Genomic DNA, 15,195 nt, shown 5'->3' with positions numbered 1-15,195 from the left:
GTGTCACCTCTGTAGTGCCCTCTCCCTAGAATGCTGGTCTCCACTTTCTTCTTTGCCTATGCAAACCTGCCCATCCTTCAAAGCTCTCTCTCTCAAGTCGGTTTAAAACTGCTGGTTCGGCACACTCTTGATATTAGGACACACTGCACACAGCCTTGATGCTCTGTCTCTCTTTTTTTTTAATGTGACTATGTCTGATCTTCTCATTGAGACAGAGGCTCTTTTTGAGGACAGGAATAGTACCTTCTGCTTCTTGGCGTGCCGTGCAATGCTGGCACGAACACTTTCCCTCCAGACTTTCACTCAGTCTGAATTGTGGAGAGGGAACACAGGGGCACTCTCTTGATTTTGTCAGCTGACACCATCCCTGCTAATCTGCTCTAAGAAATGGTTTGAACTAACATGCTTGGCCCAGAGACTTGTCACCTGAAATCTTTGAGAGGCAGCGGAGAAGGGAGAAAACATTTCAGGAAGGATCCTGGCTCTTGTTTACCATGAACCCACTGGGTGAAGATCAAGTTCACTGGCTAGGTGGATGGAGTGGGGGAAAACGAAGAACAGGACTATCCTACCTGTCTTGGAAGGATTCACTATCCAGACTTTTACTAGAAAGTGTGGGCAAGAGAGCTCCAGAGCCACATTCCATCTAATAAAGTAAGAAGTGCATAATATTAGTAAGTGGTGAATTGATAAAGTGATCAAGAGCAGAGTGGGGTGGGAAGAGACTTCTCTAGGAAGGTTTAAAATGGGGTGTGTCCATAAGGAGGTCAAATTCACTCTGGTACATGCTGCCAGGCAGCAGATGCAGAGAAAAGACCATGGCCTTTGGAGACAGTTAGTTCTTCCACTAACTGGTTGGGTGACCCTGCACATGTTACTTAGCCTTTTGAAGGGAGCTGTAAAGTGACATCTTGTGGGGTTGTGGTGAGACTCAATGGGATGGTGATTATGAAATTGTTTTGTCAACTCTATGGCTTTCAGTAAACACCAGCTACTCTTATTTCTGTTTTTGGAGAAACACTAGACAAGGGCACCAACTCCTTGACAAGAGCGGCCACCTAAATCTCAAGGGCTATGCTTCAGCTCTGAGTGAGGGCAATCATTGAGCAGTGGAATTAGCTCCTTAGACCTGGCCCTCATGGATAGTTCCCCTCTCACCTCAGGAACTTTGAATCATTTAAGGACCACTTGTGCTGGTTTTGCTGACTTGTCCAGGCACCTATGTCAGGAAAGGAGGGAGCAAAGGAGGAAAGAGGAAGGTGGGAAGCAGGTCATGGGGAGGAGGAGATCTCCACCCCCCACATCTCCTTTCTCTGCTTTTCTGAGCCAGTAGCCAGCCACTGAATGGAAGCTTCACCTCCTTTTCATGAGGAAGCATCCTAAGCGGACTGTGTCCTACCCCGATCCTTCCCATCTTCAGTTCCTATTATTTTTCTCTCTTTGTCTGAGACTTCTGCTCCAGCAGAACAGATCCTGAGCTGTCAAGCAGCCTCTCTTAGGTGGCAAGTGTGTTCACACTCACGCACCCAGCAGGGGACGTGCGGTAGAGCTGCATAAAAGGGACACATGGAAACGGAGGGTGGTTGGAATTCCAGGCAGAGGTCTGGCTCTTTCAGGGCTCCATCTGTGCAGAGATGCACATGGGCTGGGTCTGGGGAACGCTTAAATACCTTAAGCTCCTTGACAAGGAAACAGGAGAGACAGACTTTGGAGGCCCCTGAAGCTCTATCTGCACTGGAGGGATGGATGTCTAGGACCCTTCAGCTCTCCTGTGAGGGAATGTGAAGGGCGTAATTATCTGAGGCTGGGACATGCAGAAGAATGTGCTGAAGGGAAGCAGGGGCTATGTCAGGCTGGCTGGGCTGGGCGGGAGGACCTGGGCTCAGAGATGAAAAGAACTCCCCGAGTGAGAAGCAGGCATGGGATGATGAATGGGGTGTGAGAGAGCAGCCTGGAAAAGGGTAAACAGCCAGGAGGGAACCAAGAGGGACTGGGAGAGAGGGCTGGGTGAGGAGAAAGAATGTCGAGGTCAAAGAGCAAAGAAAATGCTCCTGCAATGATTGACTCAAGATCCAGCACGTTACACACCCGGATGGATGCACATGTGCGCACAGATGTGCGGCCACCCGCCCGCCCTCCCCTCCACAGCCCTAGATGGGGTGAGCAAGCCTGCCTCCTCCCAAGCACACCCCCTCCCTTCAGGAAAACCGGTTTTCTGATATGTTTTTTTTATTTTCTCTTTGTACAGTGATCATATCATTCCCTAAGAATGTCACTATATCCTCTCCTCCGTATGCCCCTCCTGCAATCCTGGAGGGTGGCAGTGGCCTGAGCATCACTATTTTATAGGTGAGAAGACTTAGGTATATTTGAGGTTAAATGTTTTGGTTAAGGGACTGGATCCAGAAGGAGGCCTTGGCCTCAGGGCTCCTGTAGTTAAACATGTTACCCTATTTCTCAGCTGTCTGGAGTTGCAGGCTAGCTAACTGATACCGCAAAGGAGATATCATGTACTCCAGAGGTCACTCTTTGCTTCCAGTTAGGCCCATAGTGGCGGGGGTTGAGGGGGATCCTGTTACCACTCTTTGGGAATGGAGGGGGCCTATAAAAAGCCACAACTCAGTGTTAAGCTCTGGGAGACCCCCTGTGAAATTTGGGAGCAAAAGGCCAGGGACTGGGAGCTGTTGAATGCCACTTGGCTCCTGCTCAGTGCTGGCTGGTGAGAAGGTTGGGCAAGGGTTAAGGCCTAGCGATAGTCCCAGGAGCCTGCCCAGGTGGTGGCAGATGGAAAGAATCCAGAAGCACAAATTTTTACAGAGTGACATTACTGTGCTAAAGTCCCCCTTCCTCGATTTGTCCTTATCTGTGGGCAGCAAGTCCCCTGACAGCTTCCCTTCTAAAGACCTCAGTCCCTGTGGCCAGCCCCAGATGACAGTGGCTCCTACATGCCTTCCTGGGGCTTCTCTCCCCCATCCACCTCTCCCAGCTCTCAGCCCTGGCCTGGCTGCTCCTCAATCCCCCACCGTGGCAGACCACTGATTAATTCAGGGCTGTTTAATAACCCTTCTATTTCGATGAAACAAGCTGTCTTGTTTTCTTTATTTTTAACACTGACTTTCGTTTCTTTGCTAAGCATCTTACTGTCATTTAAATTTCTCTGTCTCCAACCAAGCTGATAATAGACTGGAGTGAGCAGCTGCTTCAGTCCTGTTTATGACAATGATTAGAAGTTAGCGCCGTGCAAGCAGAGAATTGACCAAATCTCAGTTCAGCGGGTCTGGCCCTGCTTGTAGAGGGAGTGCTAATTTTGACATGATTAGGAGAATTCTGGCTCCAGGGGAGATCAGGACTAATCCCACCTAGCCTTCCCGGCACCCCACTCTGAGGGCAGCCATGGGGGCGAAGGTGTGAGAACCAACCTTGCTTACTTTGGAATTAAAGAAAGTAGCTGTGGGTTATTTGGATGAACCTGACACTCAACTCCACTTTTTGGAGGCCTTCTATTCCTCCAGTAAATTTACTGAGTAGAAAAGAGAGAGATGCAAAGTTAGAGGAATTGGGGTGGGTGGGGATCTCAGCAATCACCTGTTACAACTTTCTGCTTCCCATTTGAATTCCCACGTGCATCTTCCAACTACTGCTTGGATTCTCCAAATGAGGTAGAGCTCATTCCCTTCTCAGGCAACCTCCTCCAGGTTGGATGGCTCTGGCCTCTCTCTCTCCTCTATTTTCCTTCAATACCCATTTTGAATGTGTATGACCAGGATTTATGAGCACATCTTTTTCTCACTTGCCACAATGTCAGCTTGTCTAGATCCAGGGCAGTAACTTATTTCCCACCCATTACACTTGGTACATAGTAGATATTCTATAAACATTTGTTTAATCAAACTAAACCAAGGGCTACCAACTTCAGACTCTTTGCAAGTAATGTACCTTTCTTCTACCTGAACAGCTTCCTGGTGAAGCTTTCCATTTTCTTTCTTTCTTTCTTTTTATTTGGATAAATATTTTGTTCCTTCCTGGCCACCAGCCAGAAAAGGTTATGTCTTCCGGACCAGGACCCTCTTTTGTCCTCTGGAGTTCCAGAAACCTCAGTTGGTGGAAATCTTCACCAACAATGCTGGGAGCATGAATAGAAGTCAGTCAGGTAGCCTGAACCACTCCTCTGGATTCCAGCCCCCCTCCCCTTGTGCCCTCTGGGTCAGCCATGGCTGCCTGGGAAAGCTCCCAGGTGCGCTCAGTTCCTGGCTGGCCTGATACTCCCTGCCTCTCGCCTCCCTGTAGCTTGGTGAGACTGGGGAGCCCTCTGGGCCTCCCAGCCAGCACAGTCTGCAGGCAGCTGCTGGGGTCATTGTCTCAGCCTCTTCAAGTTGTGAATGCTGAGTCTATAGAGACTGAAACACAAACAGTGCCTACAGTGCCTCTTGGGGAGGGAGGGGTGGCTTGGCCTTGCCAGAGCCATTGACTGTACAAATAGCAAGGCTTGCTATGGATGGAGGAAAGCTGGTTGTAGCTATTTAAGAGAGGGGGCCATTTCTTCACCACACTGCCCAGTGCCCAGGAGGGGCAGTGGGTGTGTGCTAAAGGCCGGCAGATGGGCAGAGAAGAGGGGAGGCTGGTTCTCTGGGGGAAGACTGCTTCGTCATGAGCTCTCTGTTTGCCCAAACTCAAGGAACAGAAAGATGGGGGAAATCGCTGGGCACCGGGTGGGAGAGCAAGCAACTGGGGAGAACAAGTGGCTAAATGGGCAGATCAAGAGAATGTGCAGGATATGGGGTAAAAATGGGAGCTCATAACCCACTTGAATCAAATTGTGAAATATGATATATCAAGAACTATGTAATGTTTTGAACAGCCAACAATAAAAAAAAAAAAAAGAGAGAATGTGCAGGACCGGCAGGGGCAAACAAACCTCCTAGCCATTGGAGAGCAGTGAATGATGCCCTGCTGTGTGACCCAGGGCAAGCCACTTACCCAGTTCAGACTTGGGTTTCACATCTATTATTTGGGTTTTGGTAAAAGCTGCTATCAAATACTCAGAGACATTTCCCAAGTATTCTAAACAGAATGCTTGTTTCATTTGTAATTCAAATTGCTTGAAAAATAATATTTAGGAAAAAAAAATATCAAGGCATCACATCACCCCCATTTTCTGCAACAGGCCCTTAGTGCCGTCAAATACACAGGGCTCTAGCCTCTCATAGTCACCTTCTCAGGCTCTGCAGTGCCAATAAAGGACAAGGCCCTTTGTGCTCCAGCTGGGAGGGCTATGGGTGAGTTTGGGTCCGGCACAAGATAGCCAATGTTCCTCCCAAGATATCCTGCTGTGTCTTGATCTATGATCCACATTGGTTGAGGATCCAACTCCTAAGCCCCAAGGTCCAGCCTGGGCTCCTGCTAATGTTCTTCATGCTGTGTCGACCCCATCCCTGCCCCTTCTGCAAGAAGCTATTTCTGCATGGGAGGCACGAGCCCGATTGCAGCCAGGCAGCTAGGGCCCTTGAAATCTTCCTCTGACCCAGGGTGGTGGTGGTGGGAGGATTGGGGGACAGTGACTCTCAGAGCAAGGCCTACTTATCAGTTCTATGACAGTGTCATTCACCTCTTGGAGCTGAAGGTACTAAAACCCTAAGCAGAGCAAATTTAGAATTTAAATTCTAACCCCCCTGACTCAGTGCTGGCCTTGAACCCTGCCTGTGACCTCATTGCCAAGGTCACCACTGACTTCCTTCTGTCTCTGGTCCTCACTGAGCCTTTAGCCCTTTATATTTTAGTCCCCAAATTTTCTTTAATTAGATCTTATTTTTTTTTCCAGAAAATTCTAAATAAATTCAGGGAGTAGGGGGGAGACACTAAGACAAAAAATAGAAATATGACGCAAGCTTGACTTTTAGTCTGCTCTAAATTTTAGAATAGTTGTTCATGTTTGCGGCAACTGTCACTTTTCTAACTCTGTAAGACTCTTTTCTCTTCCTGGCTCCAGAAGCAAAGATGAGCAAGTGCACTTAAGCAATCATGAAAAAGCTCACTCCCATTGTACAGATGGAGAAACTGATTTGCTGGGTCAGAGGCAGGAGCCAATTCTGCCAGCGTATCTGTGGCTCTCTTATCTCCTCCCTGTGACCAGAGAGCAAATGGAAGGCGACCACTGGGCAACAGGTGAGAAATCCTTCAGGAAGAGGGCAGAGCTTATGTGTGAAGGGAAGCACTTTGTTCCTATGTGTTAGGAGCCTGCTTTTGACACCAGGCTCTTCCTGACCATCTGTCGGTCTCCTCCTGGTAGGGCTCAAATCTCCTGTGTGAGCAGCCTGGGTGGCTTCCCGGCTCCACATGTAGTTCGGGTTTCTGAAACTCGGAAAGCTGGTCCTTGGCACACTCAGTGGGACAGCAGACTAGAACTTTGTTCATTTCCTGATCAACCTCAGGGGGCACTGGCCTTAGGAAAGCACCGATGAGGTGGAGTTGCATGTACTTGGAGTGGAGGGAGGTCTGGGCAGTTGGGGTGAGGGTGGGCGGTCAGCCTTCTAGGCAGGGAAACCTCCTCCTCTGTGAAGCTCAGAACATAGGATCTTCTCTCTCAGGTGTTTTTGTTTCTTCTTCAGGAAAAAAAAAAAAAAAAAAGGGAAGCCAGGGGAGCAGTCAGGGGAGGTGGGAGGTCAAAGGCCAACGTAATATTTACCCAGCCCAGCCGAGGCCTTTCGCTTTTATAAGGCAGGAAACCACTTCAAAGCGGCAACATCCCCTCTTGCCACTTCTATCTGCCTGCTGGTCCTCCTGCTTCTCCAAACAGGCAGGGCTTTCCACACACTCCTTCCTCTCCTCCTGAACCTTCTGTCCTCTCCGCCTTAGAGGCAGAAGCCCTCGGCCTGGCTTCCCGCTCAGAGAGGTTCACCAACTTGCCCATAGTCACAGGGCCATGGCAACACACAGGACATTCTGAACTGTCCCTGGAAGGCTCTTGTTCACTTTAAGAGTGGGATGTCTACATTGGGGACTGGTAGGAGGCATTGGAGTTGCAGTTCTTCATCTGAATCTCCACCGTCCCACCAAATCAGAAGCTGGGAATAAGGAGAACGAAGGCTCGAGAGGTACTGGAATCTAGAGACTGGAGTCTCTGGTTCTTCATATTGGGAATTGTGTCACAAACTGCTTCTCTTCAGAAAGATCATTCCACATACCCCATAATTCTTTTTTTTTTTTTTTTAATATTTATTTATTTTTTTTAGTTTTCGGCGGACACAACATCTTTGTTTTGTATGTGGTGCTGAGGATCGAACCCGGGCCGCACGCATGCCAGGTGAGCGCGCTACCGCTTGAGCCACATCCCCAGCCCACCCCATAATTCTTGAAAGTGTAGAACTGCAGAAGTTTCACAGGCCTCTTGAAACTTGGGCCTCCCCTGATTCTGTGCATTTCAGTACAGGGGTCCTCATCCCAACACCCTCCCTGGGGTAGCTCCCGAAGCCTTGATTTGAGCACTCTGTGGTGCAGGGAGAGCACTCTGTCCCATTATGGGATTAGAGGATATTTTAAACATCAGTTGAAATCTGCCACCTTTTAACCTCCCTCCATTAGCTCTCCTCTGCCTTCTTCCTGGAAAGAAACTTTAAAAAAGAGGATGGGTCCTTCTCCAGGGAGCAAACACATGGCCGACACTCCCAAGGAGTGTCTTCCCCCGCACAGCCAAGGTGTAGGGGTTGTATTAGTCAGGGTTCTCTAGAGGGGTAAAGTTTGAATTTTCCATATCAGGTCTTACCCTTTCAATAAACTTCTTCAGATAACAGTGGGTGAGTAACAGCAGGACTCCAGACACTGCCCTGTGAATAGGGATGAGTAATAACATTTCCTGGCCAACCACACTGGCATCCACACTGCCCGCTCCAGAGGCACCGGAAAGGGATGCAATTTACATAGAATGCAACATGAAAACTGTGGCAGCACAGTGTGCACCTTGAAGATCTTGATCTAGGATGTTGACCAAGAGAGAATAAATCCAGTGCTGTCAGTTTAAAATTCACAGAGGAGGATGAGGGGAAAAATGGGTTGGAGTAGTCCTCAGAGGCTGGAATCTGGGAGGGCATTCGGTTGTCGCTCTTGACAGGAAACTGAAGTTCTCAGGCACCTCCCAGTCTCTCTCCTGAAAATCTACATTACTATGGACTCAGAGTAAAAGCTTTGAGGGGCTGTCTGCCTTCACTCTCTCTGAAATTCCAGTCCCATGCTTCTTACTGTATTCTGCCTCTCACTAAGGGCAGTAGGGGTACTTGGCTTATGTGACACTCTCCTTTGTCCCCAGCGTTCTGCACATTTCTTGAACGGAAGAGCTTTGACTTTTTCATCCTTATGCTGATAGCTACTACATTCTTGGCACTACATACGTGATCGATCCCTATTTATTTAAACTCAAATGGATTCCAATTCCTGCTTTCTGTGTCTTTCTATTTGGTTCAGAGAAAGGGGCAAGACCACTGGTGTAGCAATTCAAATCAGCAGGCATAGTTGGAGATGTGCCGTGCTTCTCCCTCACTTGTCCTTTGATCTCTCCATCCGCAAACAAGAAAATAAGGTTGTGTTTAAATACAAAACCCAGAAAGCCTGGGAGTCTCCATCCTCAGGGAGGATTGAGAAGTGCTGGGGCACCTCTAAACCTGCTATCCTCTTAAAGCTTCAGTGTGTGTGTATGTGTGTGTGTGTGTGTGTGTGTGTGTGTGTGTGTTGGAGGGGTCACAGAGGGGAGAGAATCATTCACCAGCTATTCACTCTGAGCCCCAGGACCCCTCCTCCTCTTCTTTCTGAAAGACAGGTTGAACTTTCCAAGGGCAACTCCATTGCCTTTTATCTCTCATCCTGAAAGTAATTTTAGCCAAGGAAAAGCAGGATTAAACTTTCATAACATGATACATTTATCTTGTTTTTCTTCTTTCTTTTCTCCGCCCTCCCTTTCCTTCACTCTTGACCCTAGGTAAATTTGAGCCAAAGGGAAACCGAGATTAAATATCAGAGGATGGTATCAGATCTGAAGAGATGCTGTTCTCTGGCCCCCTGCCCATCCACAAACTTCAATATTTTCCCATTCCCTGTTAGACAGTTATTATCTCCTAGATGAGAGAAGCCTCTGGACTCTGTGCGCGCTCTCTCTCTCTCCTCAATATTGTCCTCTGCTGAAATGAAAGGGGGAATTTGAATTCAGAGAAAGACTCCCACGGAGAACATGAAGACAAAGATTAAATCAGTGATACAACGTTGACATGCGTTCAGTTCCTGAAAGGTCTTAAAAAAAAAAAAAGTCTCCTCCAGAGCAGCCTTGCCACCACCTGAGATTGTTTCCAAAAAAAAAAAAAAAAAAAAAAAAGTGCATTTGGGGATTCAGAGAAAGGAAGGCATGTGAAGGCATCTTGGGAATGGGCCAAAAACTACTCTTGCTGATAAAGACAGGCAAGAGCCTCCTGGCTAGGGTCAGCAACTTGTACTGCCTGCCACCTTGAGGATATGTCACCCGCTGCCCACCCCAGGCATCCAGTGGGCCAGGCCTCTTCAAGTCACTCACAGCCCCTCTTTCCCACACCCTGCAACCAGACAGAGGCCCAGAGGGCCCATAGCCACAGGACCTGACCAGTTGTGGTCTCTAACTAGTGGCAGCTGCGAGTTTCTAATTTATCTCATCCATTTTTTTTTTTTTCCTCTAAAAAAAAGCACAAAAGCCACTGTTTCAAGCCAAGCCTCGTTTTCAAGAGTCCCCTCTAGTGGAGATGACCTGCTACTTCGGCTTCCCTGTGAGCCCAGAGCCTCCCCCGGCCTGGGTGGACTGAGAAGAGCTTCTCTTGCCCCTCTTGGCTGCCTCCCCGCCCCCAGGCCCCTGCTTGCTCCCTGGGTTACAGCTTAGCTCTCTCCGCCCTGGCACACTGTCAGTTTCTCCTTCTTTATCTTCCCTTTCTGTCTCTCTGCCTCTTCACGTTTATCTGCGACCCTGTCTTCATCTTGACATCTGTCTTTCCACGTGTGCCTTCTTGCTTGCATCTTGATCTGCATCTTCTGTCCACATGCTGCTTTTCTCGCAAGTTCAGGAGGACAGGTCTGACTAGTGAGAATGTTTCAGTAGGAGCCTCTGAGATCCAATGGTCCAACTTCAGAGGCCAAATCAGGACCCCTAAGCTGAAGCCAATGAGAAGCAGTCTGGAATTGAGCTTTCCTGCAGGTAAATAGAGCTTTGGCAAAAACTCCCTCCTCTACCCCCCTCCCCTGCCCTGCCCCGCTCCCAAGCAAACTTGGGCCTAATGGGTTTATCTATATTTTGGAAGCTGTCTATATTTGATCTCCTGCCTTGAGGTCTTATGTGAAACCAGATGGCTCCCTTTGATCAGCTCTCCCCACCACTCTGCCTCTTACCCAGTCTCTGACCTGCAGCCTGCCATGCAAACGTCAGGCAATGCTTGGGTGAAGGGACAGGTGGCAGGGGCTGGGAAGAGCAGTGATGCAGAACAAGAGAGAGAGAAAAGGGTGGGTAAGGGCCAGAAACTGGCCCTCTGTAGTGGTGGTGAGCACCTGCTGGTCCTGTGGGTTTCCTAGAGATATCCTTTCACCCAAGTGGGAGATAAGGCCAGGACAGGGCAGGAGGTTAATGGTTAACCAAGTACAGGAGCAGGAAACTTCCACAGGGCTCAGGCCCAAGGCCTTTTCTTTAACTCCCTGTCTTCCCTTCCTCTTCTCTCTTACCATTCTTTCCCAGTAGGGACCCTGCTCCCCAACAAAGAACTTTCTCACCTCTATTTCTGCCCTCCAATTCCAGATGGATCAGTGTGGAACTAGATAAAGAGGTTCCATATGCCCAAATGCCAGGGAGTGGGGCTGAGAGCCTGAGGGCTAAGCAGAGGAGAAAGGGAGTGACCCTTTCCTACCAGTCATCCCTCCTGGGTGCCTTGGGACCAGCTGTTTGACCCCTGGAAGAACTGCCTTTCTTTCTGTCTCCACAGGGCTCACCTTTAGAAATGACCAATAGGAGAGAGAGAGAGAGAAAAAAAAAGGACACCCACTTACCCCTCATTTACTTTAATCAGGCATGAAATCTTTGTAACTAAGTGAAAAAACTGTTTCCCATAAGGGAATCGGTTCCATTCATCATTGTTTGAACTGAGCATATGTGAAGGGGAGAAATAGAATATTCACATAGAATGAATTGATAACAGACTGCCCCGGGTGAGGGTGGTAGTGATGGGGTGGGGCGTGCACATGAGCTGTAAAACTCAGCACCTCAAAGCTTGTTCCTAGCAGTTTCCCTATGGACAATCCTGAATTATTTCTAGTTAACAGACTGTAACACAATGCTCCAGTCTCTTTATGATCAGAATGGGGGGGGTGGGGGCTTGGCTCAGCACTCCTTGCCTCTCCATTTGCCATGATGGACAGAAGTATATTGTGTCCCGTCTGTGTGTGCGGGGACAGCTGTGTGGCAATGCAGGAAGACAGCTGGAGGTGGGGGTTTGCAGGAGACAGGAATTGCCTCCCCCACAAACCCTATATGCTGGGGAGGCAATCATAGAGAACAAGGTAGGCCAGAAATTATTTAAAAATCCCAGATAGTGACAACTCCAGCACCAGAAATATTTCATAGTACCTGAATTGGTGACTTTAGGCTGCTGCCAGCTGCTGCCTTGTACATTTAACCATGTCACTGGTTTGCCCTCCTGTTCCTGTGTTTTCTTGTAACATGCCCATGAAATAAAGATTAGCTGAATAATCAGAAGTATTTGTAAATGGGAAAGGGACCTAGTAGAGAAGGCTGTTCTTGCTGGGTTTTCTTTCTAACCTCATTTTGAGCACAGACTCCTGCAAAACAGATGGTGAACTTTTACATTCACCACATCTGCAGCTTTTGATGGTCAAGAGAGTTGGAGGATGAATGTTCCTTGGCACTCTGGAGACAGAGGGAGGAATTTAGGCCAGCTCTGACAGGGGTTTCACCAGTCTTGGAATAACACAGTTTTGGGTGATGGTTAGATGATATTATTTATTTGCTCTTTACCTAGACATAGGCTGAAAGGCCAACCAATCCTCCTTCTTGGCTCTAGACTGGGAGGTACCCCTCTGAGGATCATCATGTGGTCCAGGAGACTTGTGGTCCCAGGAGCAGAGGAGACTTTCTGATCTTTTACCACTATGGGTCCGACTGCTCCTCAGCAGCAACTGCACGTTGCTCAAGATGCCATTTCCATTTAACTACTTTGCAAGCCAGTTTGCCCCCAACCTAATACAATTTGCTGAAGAGAATGAGGGAGCATAGATGGTAGTCTGCATTGCTCTCCCTTTCTCAGCAGGTCCCTAAAGAGGATCAGTGATGGGAGAGGGCTGATGGCAGCGGGGGCAAATTCTGGGACTGGATAGGGGTGGGACTTGAAGGTGAGAGGCAGTGACGCCAGATGGAAATGGGGAGAGAAAAAACAACCTGGAAAGGGTACTCTGACAGATTCCGCTCTCTTTCCTTGGTTCCCTACCCTCTCTCCTTAACCTCCCACCTAGGAGAGATCAGAGGTAATTAGTTCAAATGGTGCTTTGTGAGGAGAGGGGGAAGTTAATGAATTCTTCTCTCTTCTTGCCTGGAGGTCAGAGGGGAGAGGACAGAGAGCAACTTCAGGAGCTTTCTGGGGTGACCGCACAGAAGCTGTGCATTTCAATTAGGAATAGCTGAATTCCTCCAGCCAGAGCTAGCTCTTGAGAGGATTGAGGACTCTGTTGCTCAGGTGAAGGCTCCAGAATTCAAAGCCAGCCCAGGGGAGAGTGAAGTTTCAAGGTCTGGGAAAGAAGCAGAGCAAGATAGGAGCCTGCTATTGTGTGGGATGTGGGAGGGCTGAACCTGACTCCTGTTCCAAAATCCAGCCCAGCCCGTCCCATATACTCATCTTGGTAAACCTGGTTCACTGCACTCATCAACAGGAAGGGATGGATATGCCCCAAATGTGGGTTTCTCCAGCGGATGGACCCCCCATGCCACTGTCTGGAGCTACTGTAGGCAGCTCCACTCCCTGAAATCATCCTGCCTTTAAGGCTCTTGCACACTCATGGCTGGTATGTCATGATTCCCTAGGATCTTGGATTTTACAGGAGACCTGATTATATATATTTCCATTGCCCATTTCATGGGGCTTTCATTTCTAGACCTGAAACTAACCTAGAATCCGAAATCTTTTACTTAGCTTCTTCTCTTCCATTATGTCTATCGGGATCTGACCTGAGCTACAGTGGGGTAGCTTCTCCTAGGGCAAGGGTCATGCCAAACAGGTGGACATTTTTCCGGGGCCTAGAATGGCAGTTTCTGGTGACTCTCTCTTGGCCAACTAACCCATGATTAACATTTACAGAGACTACCTGTGGGATAAACAAATGGGGCTAGAATTTTCTAAGATACCTTTATGACTAGTAGGGTGAGACATGACCAAGGGAAATATTCTCACACAGGTTGCCGGGTTGCCACTGGGACCCTGGGCAAACTCCCACTTCAACCCCCAACACATCAAGTGTTGCTCCAACCAGAGGACTGGGTTCCAAGTAGGGCACTACACCACGGTGCTGATAGTGGTGGAGGGACGCGGAACACTTATCCTTATTCAGTGCCTTGGAATTGCTTTCAGAGCCTTCCGGAACCCGCGCAAATGATGCATTCCCTTTCCCCTGATCTCAAGTCCCCTGATCTGAAGGAACAGCTAGCGGCCACCAGGGACTCCAGCATCGGAGTGAACGCCCCCAAATCGATGGCTGGCCACAGTGGCCTTGGGCTGTCTTGTCGTGCTACCGAGGCCCTCTCTGGGCTCCAGCTCTCGGGACAGCCTCACCGCCCAGATGCTCCCCCAAGCCGCAGAGTGCCGGCAGGTGCGCGGTGGAGCGCGCAACAGAGCGCTGTCGCCGCCCGCAGCCAGTGCTGGGAAGCCGGTGGCCAGCCGTGAAGCCCGCGGTGGGAGGCAGCGGCTGCGAGTCCACCGGCACTCGGGCGCACGCCGCTTTCCGGCCAGCGAAAGTGACCGAGCCCGCTCGGGGACTCTCCCGCAGCAGCCGAGCCCGGGTGCTCGGGGTGGGACCCCAAAGAAGCGGGCGCGGGAGAAACCGCGGCGGGTGTGCGCGCGTTTGGGGAGAGGGTGGAGGGCGCTGCCCAGCCGCCGCTTACCCAGCTCAGCGACGTCGGTCTGTCCTTCCGTCCCTGCTTGGTCCGCCTGGGCCGCCGGCTGCCGAGGGCGGCGCGTGCCCCTCTCCCTGCCCGCAGCTCGGAATCACAGAGACGGCCAAATCCACCAGGAGTCCAAATTCATTAAAATCCACGTCAAGCCACCAGCCACTTATCTGTATTCCTGAAGTGGCCCCTCGGTCTCCGGTCCGCGCGCCCCTCTGTCCTCCGTCGCCCCGCAGCAGCCCCGCCGGGCGCTATAGCCGGTTCGCGTGAGGCACCCCGAGGCGCCGAGGGGGCGTGTGGGGGTGGCTGGCTGTGTCTCTCCTGGGGAAGAAGCAGATCCCCGGCTGTCTTCAGATTTTTCCAGCGCGACTTTCCGGGCTCCTCTGACATCAGCAATCCCGGCGTTTCCTTCCCTTCTTGCTCCCCGGTTGGTTCACAGTCCCATTTCCTCCGGGAACCTGGCTTTCTAGATTATTTCGAGGTTTGCTCCGCTCGCTGGGGCGCTCGCGCTCCCTACCGCTCCTGGGCTCGCGGGGTCTCGCGCTGGATCGCTCGCCCTCTCGGCTGAAAAATTCCCAGCAACTGCGCTCCGCCGCCTCCCGCTCCAGTCTGGCGCGGAGGCTGCTCCGCCCGGCAGCTCTGGCTCCCGCGGCGGCGGCGGCGGCGGCGGCGGCGGCGGCAGCAGAGCCCTCAGCGCCGGCCTCCCTATATTACCATGCAGCTCATTATCATAGAGGCCGTGCGTTAACCCTCTCCCTGCCGGCCAAGCTGCCCCGGCTGGGGCCGCGCCCGCCGCTGGCACCGCCCGCCGCAGACAGCCCCCTGCCCCCTCCCCCGCCCGCGCGGACTTCCTCCTCCGCAAGCTGTCAACAAAGGAGAATCAGATTGGGCAACGGGTGGCCGGCTCCGCTGTCGCCCCGCTCTCAGCTCAGCCCGGACCCACTAGCCACCTTAAGTAGCCAAGGGGGCAACGAAAATGCTGCCGGGGCCTGGGGATTCAGGTCGAGGCCTTGCAAGCCCGCTGACATAGCCCCGGG

The 15,195-nt window shown here is 50.6% G+C and overlaps 1 protein-coding gene across 1 annotated transcript in view; it reads right to left on the bottom strand.

Moving 5' to 3' along the window:
* Plxna2 (plexin A2) overlaps positions 1–14,814 on the bottom strand; it is a 207,775-nt gene extending 192,961 nt beyond the window's left edge. Inside the window, exon 1 of the mRNA XM_071600112.1 lies at positions 14,156–14,814. The gene's annotated coding sequence lies outside the window, so the exon portion shown is untranslated. The remainder of the gene's footprint in view (positions 1–14,155) is intronic.
* Between the last annotated feature and the right edge of the window lie 381 nt (positions 14,815–15,195).

The sequence above is a fragment of the Marmota flaviventris genome, chromosome 12, assembly GCF_047511675.1.
Source record: "Marmota flaviventris isolate mMarFla1 chromosome 12, mMarFla1.hap1, whole genome shotgun sequence".
Taxonomy (NCBI): domain Eukaryota; kingdom Metazoa; phylum Chordata; class Mammalia; order Rodentia; family Sciuridae; genus Marmota; species Marmota flaviventris.
The sequence above is the reverse complement of the archived record's forward strand: the minus strand, read 5'-3'. Positions and strand labels throughout refer to the sequence as shown.